Consider the following 11,267-nt stretch of genomic DNA (forward strand, 5'->3'; position numbering starts at 1 on the left):
TAAACACTTGAACCAATGCTGTGCCCATGTAAACTTTTACTTTCTTTCTGAATCATGCATCTCTTTCGATTGAAAAAAGAAACAAAGTAAAAAGTGACAAAAAAAATTCCTAGTAATTTTGAAATGAAAATAGACATTTGAAAGTTTTACGCACACTTTGGAATTCTTGGATATGTATTTAGGTCATCACAGATACAATTTTGTTTTTCTCTGCTATTTCCAATGGCTTTTGTATCACATATTGACTGAGATTTTTATCAGTTACAAGTGATTAGAACCTTGAACTGAAATTGGAATGCATGAGGAATAGGATTTTAAAGCTTCACATTGCTGACACGCCCAAGGGTGGAGTTTTAGCTTAGCTAATTCTATAATGTAAACAGTAGCACATAGTAGGTTTTACTTTTTATTTTGTGTCTGTGTCTTGCCTGCATATGTATGTGTGCACTACACGCCTGCATTATGTCTTCAGAATGCAGAAGAGGGTGTGTCAGATCCCCTGGAACTGGAACTAGAAGTGGTTATGAGCCATCATGTGGGTACTAGGGACCCAATCCGTGTCCTCTGCAAGAACAAGTGCTCTTAATTGCTGAGCCATCTCTCTGGCCTCTAGTATTACTGTAATAAGATGCTGTTATCCTTAACAATTGTCCGTTATTTATCTAAGCTGGATCATTGCTGCTGCTGCTTCCTCCCCCTCCTTTTCTTCCTCCTCCCCCTCCTTTTCTTCCTCCTCCCCCTCCTTTTCTTCCTCCTCCCCCTCCTTTTCTTCCTCCTCCTCCTCCTCTTCTTCTTCCTCCTCTCATGCTGCTTCTCTCTCCCTCCCTCCCTCCCTCTCCCTCTCCCTCTCTCTCCCCCTCTTCCTTCCCTCCCCTCCCCCCCTCCCAATCCTTTCCCCTTCTCCTCTTAGGTTATTTTCCTTAATGATGTCCTCTAAGATCTTAGGAGCTCCAATTCCAAGGTGGCACTTGTTCTAGTGAGTGAAGTCTAAACCCAAATTCTCTTCTGTGTTCGCCACTTAGTTCATTTTACCATGAACCTCTAATTAAAAGGCCAGTAAGAATGAGAAAGAAAGCCTTCACCAGCTACGTCTCTCAAGAGTTTATCTGAGTGGCAGACACAAGTCTCCATCTCAAATCAATGAATTAAGAAACCAAGAATTGCTTTTCTTCCTCCTCTTTGCTTTATACTTACACTGACAGCAGAAGTGGGAGAAGGACGAGAAAGGTTAGAGTTTAAAACCTGATCCCTGCCTTTAATGCATTAGCCCACCTGACCTAAACGCTTCACTTTTAAAAAGGTGCACATTTTTAACATTTTATTTATATTTTACCAGCGTTTCCCACATGAACAAACTCTCCTGAGTGAAAAGAGTGTCCTGCTTGTTTTTGTTTTTGTTTTGTTTTGTTTTCGTTTAAGTTTTCTAAAACTTTCTACGGTAACTGGAATATCATGGAAGACCACAGCATGTCAGTCAGTACATTAAGAAAAAACACTCATAAGTTATTAGTAATATCTACGATGAACGGGAATTACACATTTTCAAAGATAGTTTTTGTTTTCATGCATACACAGAGATGGAAGCATGTTCATGCATGTGCAAGTGCACACGTACATATGTATGTATGAAAGCCAGACGTCAGCTTTAGGGGTAGTTCCTCAGGAACGATTCACCTTGGTTTTGGAGACAGGGTCTTTCTCACTGAGAACTGAGGGCTGCTGATTAGGGCCAGGCTGGATCTCCCTGTGTTCACCTCCCCAGAATAGGGACCACAAGTACATAACACCCCCTGTAGCTTGATTAGTCCGCATGATTCGCAACAGGCACTTACCAACTGAGCTATGTCGCCAGTCCTAAGATAATTTTCAAAAATGTTAAGTACTTTTATAGTTAAATAAAATATATAACTTTATACTAAACTACAAAACTACAGATCTTTAAAACAAATTTCCAACTAGGTAGGCCATGTAGGTTGTTGCAAATACACAATTCTGTTGTAACGAGAAACAGCCATAGATAATACAGAGATGAGAAATATTCTTACACAAATGGACTGACTGTAGTCAGCATTCGGGTTGACAATAACAAGTCTACAAAGAGTGAGAGGAGGTCTGCTGTTGTCTAGGCAACCAACAGTTCAGACCACAGCGTCTGAAAAAATTCACCGGAAGTGGGGTTCTGGTTTTAAAAGCAGAGCAAACCTGGGCAAAGGGGGGAGCATCCCACTTTCTCTAGATAATAACACTTCATTCATTTGCTCATTAGATCACGAAGCACTGAAGACCTACTCCTAAATCAGAGCTCCAGACACCACCTTAGAAAAACACACTTACCCTACTGTTACCTGGTAGTCATGGAACAAGTCATTTTGAAGCTGACCACAGCACGAATTGTTTTACTTTGTTCTTATGCCTTAATTTAGATGTTCTTTAAAATGAAGTTACTGCAATAACCACATAGAACAAGATGATAAGATGTGACCCCAAAATGTGCAATAAGACAATAGAAACTTTTCTGAACTTGTACCGTAAGCACATTCTTCTCAACATTTCAACAACACAATTTTGTTCAGGCAATAAATGGCTTCTTCCTGCAATAAAAACTCCCAAATTAGCTTCTTCATAGGCCAGAGATAGGAAGAGGTTGCCAAACATGCTTAGGAAAATCCCAGTGACTTCATGATTCACCGTTTTGTATTCAAAATTAGAAGGTGGAAAAATGAAGGGAGGAGGGGGTATTCACTAATAAGGATTAAAAATAAATGATTCATTTCTTAAACTATTTTTCAGAGAAGCAAATTATAGCCAAATTATAGGTCGGACAAACCATAATTAAGGCCTGAGAGGAATTATGGGGAATTGAAAGGTGAAAGCTCTTTCAATTTCAGTATCAATATCATTCAGCATCACTTAAAATGGTTCTTTCCTGCCTCAAACCTTTGGCGTCTGGAGTCACAATTCAATGAAAAGAGAAATAGAATATTGGAACAGATCTATCATCCAAATAAGATTAAACATGGGAAGGAACTGATATACACATTAAAACAATGTCCTAGCTCTAACATGCACACCATGTTTACCTAGAAATCAGAAGGGAGGATTTGTGTCCCACACTCAGGAGAACTGATTAAGTAGTGCGTGCATTTCCCCCTTGCAATCTGAGTGCTTCGAGAGAATTTCAGAAACTTCCATTGTTTCTCATGGAAAAGGAGTATAACCTGAACTAGAGGGTGATATTAACTTTCACAGTCGAACTACTTGAAAAGGGCCAATATCCAAAAATCTTGACAGTGAAATGAAATGAATTTCTTTAAAGTAAATGCTGGTGCAATTATTAATTTGTAGCATGCTTTTTTTCCCCTTCTGGCTTTCTACTTTATTGCGTATCTTATTACAGTGGCAAAGGATGGCCACTTTTCTTTAGTAATCCAGGGATAAGAACACAATTAATGTCTAATGCCCCGTGCTTGGGTGAGACGTCTCAGTGGGTAGAGTTCAGTCGCTGGAACCCATGTGGTAGGAGAGAAGCAACATCTACAAGCTGTCCTCTAACGTTCAGAAATGCCCTGTGCCAAATACACCCACACACACCTAACACATAGAATAGATAAATAGATGTGAGAAACGAGTAGCATTCTGTAATACAGAATTACACGTGTAGGATCGACAGTGTGTATGAGCTTGGATGGATTAAATCGGGAAAAGGGGGTTAGGAGTACTGTGTTAGAATGTTCATTGAAATGGAGGAAGGGAACAACAGAGTCCTCACATTCGCCAAGGCAAAGAGAAGAAAAAGTGGTCCCAATAGTCTAGCTGGACATACTTAGTCAAATGAGATTCAAAATTAATAGTCTCTTCCGTTATCTTTCCAATAACATTCCATTCACGAGAACTTTCATAATCATGTGATTAGCCACCCTCATCCGAGGTCTCCTAACTTTGAATTTACAGTCTTCAACTGTGGAAAAATTAGAGAAGTGGAGAACCATAAAGGAGGCAACTCTTGGTGTGAACTTGGCTCGAGCAGTTTGTACAGCTCCTTCTCCACCTGGAGAGCATCCAAAAGCAACAAAGAGGACGGGAAACGAAAATTTGCAAACTCCATTTTCAGAAAAACTAGGAGACAGCTGAAATCCCTGGAGCCCAAAATAGGTGAAAGTTGCCAACGGCACTGGAGAATGAACCAGAGAGCAGAAGCCACGTGGGAGGAAGCCCAGAGAAATATCGGGGTGGGCTGTAAAGCAGGTGTTGAGGCCAACCCCCACCGATAGCAGGAAGAGAGCAAAACTCGGTGCCCAGAGTGTGGGACACTGACAGGCTGTTAAGTCTAGGCAGCCTACATCCTCATTTGTAACAAGGGATTGGGGCACCGAGGCCAGGAGCAGAAGCAGTTCTAGACCTGGATGAACCTGACAAATAGGAGACCTAAATAAAAATGCATGCGTATGACAGTCCTGCACCGAGAAGCTATTCATCCAAGGGCAACGGGGTATAACATGTGCCTACAGACTAGGGAAAATCCAAGGCATAGGGATCCCACTAATTGCCCCGCATCTCTTGCTCCCCATTGCCTGCTCTGATACATTCTGGAAACCCCATTCCATTTTCTGAGGAACTCCTATAGCTTTTGCACGACATCGAGTGGCAGTTGTGTGTCGGTGTCTCAGTAGACTTAAGAGTTGTCACCTTTCAGTTGTGCCTGTACCTTTACCTCATGAAGAAGCATGGCCCTCTTCTCTACTCTCACAAGACTCACTCCTTTGGACGTGGGAACTAAGTCTGATTCTTCCTTGAACAATCCACCTACCACGTCTGGCACTTCTAACACTGTGCTTTAAAATGCGTGAACTGTCTCCTCCAAGCTCGTGTGTTAAAAACCTGGCTTCTGACTGGTTGAAGCTTTAGGAGGTGAGTCCTTGAGGAAGGTCTCTACAGTGTGCTTTGGAGGACCGCTTGGCTCTGGCTACTTCCTGTCTCTTTCTCTGGTCCCTGTTCATAAAGCAGAAAGCCCCTCCCCCATACACACTACAGTCCTGTTCGGCCAAAGTGCTTGAAGCCAAGCGACCCGAGAAACCATGACTCAAGATAAGTACTGCTCTGAATTGTGTCAAGCATTCTGTAACAGTGAGAAACTAACTAGCGGCTAGAAAGGAAAGAACTGAGGTGCTCTGAGTGGGGGGGTGAGTTACGGAGCTGGTAAAGGTCAGGAGTCTAGAAGTTGGTTTGCTAATGGAGCCAGCGGGTCCTTGCTAATGCCTTTGCTTCCAGTATCACTGGTAAAGGACATTTTGCAAGTTTCTTTGTCATAGAAGACAGGTAACACTTCACACATCCCAAGGAGAACCGTAACATGATTCCTAGAGGGAAAATGTAATAATTATTCAAAGTGAAAATTCAGAATAATTCTAGGAATTCTGGCAGCTGAAAGAAAGGCATAGTTCTAATCCTGAGCAGAACACATCATTTATTAATTCTCGTCCTTTCGTCTTTAATGTATAGATTCTAAATTCAGTGAGATGGTCTAAGAATATTCTGGTCACAAGTTCAGAAACATCTTGTCAAAATGATTCGATAAGAGCTTGTCCAAGATCCACATGGGCCACAATAAGGGTTCCTGTCCATTTTTCAACTGTGGAGCTATCAAGCTAGTCCAGGTTCCCATGTTACAACGGGCTCAGGTTCTGTGTGCTTCGTAGCTGGCCAGTCTGAAGAGTTCTGTCTTTCCAGGAAGCATGATGACTTTTCTGAGATTCAGGATGAGGTCAGATGAATTCCTAGTTCCACAGATTTATGCCAGAGAACTTGTGATTGAATTCTCTGAACTGTGCCAGAGGGAGAGAGTTGGTGAAAGGCTCAGGTCTGCACAGACTGCATCTATAACTCTTCTGTGAGGTCGGGGGTGGGGGGGCGGGGGCGGGGGAAGCTTTCTCTTTCTGAAAGCCCCATACACCTCTGGAGTTTTCTGGGTTTTTTTTTTTCTTTAATCCTTTTTTACAGTCCAATCTTCATCCCCTTCCCTGTCAGTTCCCCCACTGCTTCCCATCCCATACCTCTCCCCCTCACCCCCACCCCCCACCTCATCTCCAAAAGAATGTCCCCACCCCCCACTCCCACCCCACTAGACCTCCCCACTGCCTGGGGTTTCAAGTCTCTCACTGAGCTCAGACCAGTCTGCCGCAAATGTGTCCGGACCTCAAGTTTTCTGTTTCAATGGGACTTATGCTTTAATGGCATCATTCATAAATATGATTATCAATTTAAAATGATTCCCAATTGTGTTCATTTATAATAATTCATCTTCTAAGTATAAAAATTTAAATATTCTACAATTACTTTAAACGTTTATTTACTCATTAATTTGTTAACTATTGTGTGCTGAGTCTTTAATAATGTATTGTGTTTTGTTTTTGTTCTTGTTGTTACTGGCTTTCTTATTTAATTTTCCCAGAATCGAAAAATAATGAGCTAGTTGGCCTAGGGAGACTCATTATGTTTTCACTCATTCACCAGACTGATGATTGGAATGGTCCAAGTAATGTTAAATTAAGGTGAAGTTTCAAGGACTGTAATAAGCAACGCCAAACGATAGAAATGTAACATTCTACGACTAAGGAAATCTTATGCTGACTCAGAAGCCTCCTTCCTGAGAGCCAGCATTCATAATATCCGAGGGTGTGACGCAAGTTACCAAGAGAAGAAAGTAACAGATAGTCTATGTAAACAACAATGGCTGGCCTGGCAAGACATCACCAGTGATGCGTGAGTGCTACTCTTACCTTGAGTAACCAACCCTTGTTGAGCTAGACTTAAGGCCCGCTCATTAGGAGGGAATTCAAGCCTCTTCCTATAAACCGAGCCAACTCTCTGGTCTGAAGAGGACAATGACCCTGGAGGAGAATCTAGTGCTACCATTTTCCTAAGCCATTACAATTTTAACTCTATTTTGAATAGTTATTCTTATACCCATACATACGTAGAACTTCTCCCCTCCCCCCATCAAGCAGCTTTGTTTTCTCAACAGAGGGAGGGGGACTATTACAGAGATTCATAACTGGTAACAATGTAAATAAAGTTAAATGCCTGAGAAGTGCCCAACCCCAACTGACACATCTACAATGCAGCCCTTACACTTAAGGCTTGGAGAAGAGAGGAGTAAGAAGACCGTAAGTGCTAGAGGAAGAGGCATGATTCCTGATGTGAGACAGTATCTTCTGGATGTGATAGGGAGGCTGTACCCAAGAAATCTCAGCGACATGCTCACCTAACAAGTCCTGCATTATGACATCACTAGTTGAAATGCCAAGATGGATAGAAGAAATTTACAAGGCCACACTCCTAGATGAAGAACTACAGACAATTAATAACTTCAACTAATGAAAGAGGTTAATCACTTTTCTTTGGGGACAGTCCTCTAATAGGTTATCCAGTCCCAGGTTCAGCCCTAAACACATGTATATATGAACAATGGTAAATAGACTCAGCAGGGAGTGTGTGTGTGTGTGTGTGTGTGTGTGTGTGTGTGTGTGTGTGTGTGTGTGAGAGAGAGAGAGAGAGAGAGAGAGAGAGAGAGAGAGAGAATTGAATAAGTTATCAATTTGAGGAGGAATGTGGGCATAAGGGAGTTGACTGGAGGGGTGAAGGGGTAGATATGATTTTAAGTACAATATTAGCATGTGAAATTCCCAAAAAATAGAAGAAAATTTAAAAAAAAATGGTTTAAGCCAAGTGGGTATGTCTGTAATTTTCAACAACGGTCCCCTTAGGGACAGAAGATGACACTCCAGTTACACAACCTTCTGGGTGTCTACAAGAAAGCAGAGACTAGAGCAGCACATATTGGAGAAACCTACAGATGGGACCCATTAAGTCTATTTGGAAATTGTTAGCCAAACTCAGGCATATAGCTAAATATGTCTTCAACTAACAGAGTATACTAGGGATCTTGCTAGCTACAAGGTAAGCTGGAAAATGTACCATGGCAGAGACCCCTTTAATCTGGGAGAAGGAAGAAAAATAGAGATTAGGGAGCAGGCAAGGAATTCAGTTCAGCTCTACAGAGAAACGACAGTTACTTCTAGGTAGAATATTTCTACAGTTCAAGTATACTAATTATGTTGACACCAAGCCTATGGTTCTCCACTGTATACAAATATATAATCAAGGAAGAAAAGATAATTTCCTTCCCTCTTTTATCCAATAATTAAATGCAGAGTTCAAAATTCCTGAGAAGGAACATATCCAAAGAGAGGAACATTGTGTAAGGGTGTGCAGAAACATGGCTTGAGGGGGAGAACAGGAAAATGAACTCAGAGAAAACTAAAACGCACAGGGTAACAGCAATCCAAAAGGGTTGCAAGGTAGGTTAAAATGGATGCCAGCTTCTAGCTTTAAATGCACTTGTGTAAGCAAAGAAAGACTGTGGAAACTTTGAAAACAAGAGAATGACATTATCTGAAATGTGAGGTTGGAAGATTTTCCTGGCAGCAGTGCAAACATTTGCTGCTCCGTAGAACTGAGTTCAACCAGGGAGTCATAGAATTACAGTAGTGTACGTGGAAATTCGTAAGAGTCTTCATTTGGGAAGGAGAGGCAAACGCAGGAGTCACAAATGAATTTAGCAACGTCCTGTATCAATGAGCAGAGAAGACAAGCACATTAGACTGTCTACTGTAGGCCTCGGGGTGTGGTAATAACATTAACTGGAAGGTAGAAATGACAGGACAACATGAGGAGGAGAAAATAATGAATTTGGTTTCTACCTTGAGAGCTCATCTGAGAGAGGGCAGCTGTAACTATGACATGTGAAAAACAGAAGTGAGTGCTTGTGCGGGAACAGTTGGTGCTGTGGGTATTCTCACACTGTTCTGGGGAACTCTCCCAACTCAACATTTGGCTGAAGTCATTGTAAGCCCTTGAGAGTCATTCAGGAAATTCCACATTCCTTATGACTCTATTCTAAAAGTACACAGCCAAGAAAAGACACAAATTATAATGCATTTTCTAGGGCCAATGCTGTACTATGTTGACAATGGGCTTGCAGAAGCCTGGAACTCTCTAAGGGTTTACTCTAGGCAGAACCACATGTGGGCATATATTTCATGGGTGTCTAGATTTGAAACGTATACCCAACAATGACAAGCAGTTAGAAAGTGAGGGGAAGAGGGAGCAAGAGGGGAATGCTAACTAATTTAAGTTATATAAGTTATGGATTAGGAAGAGTCGATGACAAACGAGGAGAAATTTCCACTGATGATGCTTTCCATATTTGGAAAGCTCACATTTGCCAGTGAAACAGGCACCATAACAAAGCAATAATTAGAACAAACATTTTCAAAATTGCCCAGGAAAGTCTTGGTTGTCTCCAATGCATTTCAGTGGGCTTCAAGTCAAAATAATTTCTTTTTATCAGATAATATATCTTTGGGGGTGTGTTCTCCTATTAACATTACAAGTAACTTTTCAGTGGTTATATGAGGTACAGTGCTCCAGTATGTAGATGTGAGATAGACTCGCTGGACATTACTTTTTTACTTAAATAAGAGAAGATGGAATTTGTGTGTGTGTGTGTGTGTGTGTGTGTGTGTGTGTGTGTGTGTGTGTGTGTGTGTGTTTGTGTTTGTGTATGGGTAATCTCAAGGACTTTATGAAGGAAGAAAGTATCAAAATTGTTGACCTTTAGAACATCAATAGCCACACACTTTAGCTGATAATCTCTTTCCTTGGGAGAAACATAACTTGTGAAGATTTCAAAATCTGGAGGAAACAAATTGACATTCCTTTAAGTTCGATAGTCAAAGAACAAATAAGAGATCAATCCTGACTCACCAGGCAAGGCCTCAGTGAGATGCTTTTCGATCTGAACAATAGCTCTATTGAGATTAACACAATCACTGCATATAGTCTTTTCTCAATTTATGAGCACAAGTTCATGAGTCAAAGGGTCCTCAGTGCACATGCCAAAGGAGCACTGTAACCCAGAGTGCTGACATACAGATTTGTATGAACTTCTTTTTACAGAGGCTGTGTGTGTGTGTGTGTGTGTGTGTGTGTGTGTGTGTGTGTGTGTGTATGTGTGTCCTTGGAGTTTTCTATTACCAAAAAAATTATTTTCATGTATTTATAATAAATGTGATTTATTATGAAATAAGAAATGCTGAGACAGTCAGACTCTAGGAGTTGAAGGCCAGCCTGGTCTACATTGTGAACTTCAGGCCAGCCAGAGCTACATAGTGAAGCCCTGTCTCAACTAGGAAAAAAAAAAAAAAGTTCTTGTGTAAGATAAGTTGGCTACAAAAGTCAAAATGACTTCAATATTTCAATAATAAAATGTTATTTCGTTTTGTAGTTTAAATAGCATTTTCGGGCTATAGAAAATATGGTCATGAATATTAATAGCTATGTTGATAGCAACCTGAAACTCTCCCAGAGATCTGCCTGCCTCTGCCTCTTGTGAGATGAAGTTAAAGGAATGTACCTCCACATTCCAATTTGGAAACCCCAAGTCATGTGAACGTTTCATGTTCTGACCAAAGAAAGATTCATTATAAACTTCCCAGCAGAAACGCACCTTGCTCTTTCCCAGTCTTCTCTTCAGTAGTAGCACAGTCCCTGACACACAGCGAACAAATATGTCTTTAATAAACAGTGTGAGTCAGCCAGACATGGCCAGGGCAGATGGGCAAAGACAGCTGGAGGGACTAGGTTAAGACAGTGTACCACCAACCAATGAGCACACATGGAGGGCCCCGTGGCTCCAGCTGCATATGTAGCAGAGGATGGCCTTGTCCAGCATCAACAGGAGGAGAAGCCCTTGGTTCTGTGAAGGCTCATATTTTTTTTTTCAATGTAGAGGGATGCCAGGGTGTTGAGGTAGGAGTGGGTGGGTGGGAGTAGGAGCATTCTCATAGAAGCAGGGGAGAAGGTAGGTATGAGAAAGGTGGAAGGGGATAACATTTGAAATGTAAATACATAAAATATGCAAAAAAAATTTTAAAAAAAGACAGTGTGTGCACAGTACACATCAGATAGCCCACACCACCCTCTAATAAAACCCCGTGCCTTCGACACTCAGTAGTTCTTCTGCCAGAACAGATCAAAGCCTAAAATTTTCAGATTTGCAGGAATATACAAAAACACTGTCATTTACAAGATACTTGTATTTCATTAATAAGAAAAGTCTTGGCATATTCTAATCCATAAAACATTTCTGTGATTAACTTTGAGGTTTGTTGTGGGTATGAGGACCCTATCGAAGAAGACAAATGCAC

General features: G+C 41.2%; 1 long non-coding RNA gene across 1 annotated transcript; it reads right to left on the reverse strand.

The window, feature by feature from the left end:
- Positions 1 to 5,444: 5,444 nt before the first annotated feature.
- On the reverse strand, positions 5,445 to 7,327 carry LOC120096902 (uncharacterized). The gene is made up of 2 exons (XR_005493822.2): positions 7,129 to 7,327; positions 5,445 to 5,822 (listed from the first exon to the last, which is right to left on the reverse strand). It is a non-coding gene; the product is annotated as an uncharacterized LOC120096902 (long non-coding RNA).
- Positions 7,328 to 11,267: the final 3,940 nt, after the last annotated feature.

This window comes from Rattus norvegicus, chromosome 15, assembly GCF_036323735.1.
Source record: "Rattus norvegicus strain BN/NHsdMcwi chromosome 15, GRCr8, whole genome shotgun sequence".
Classification (NCBI taxonomy): Eukaryota; Metazoa; Chordata; class Mammalia; order Rodentia; family Muridae; genus Rattus; species Rattus norvegicus.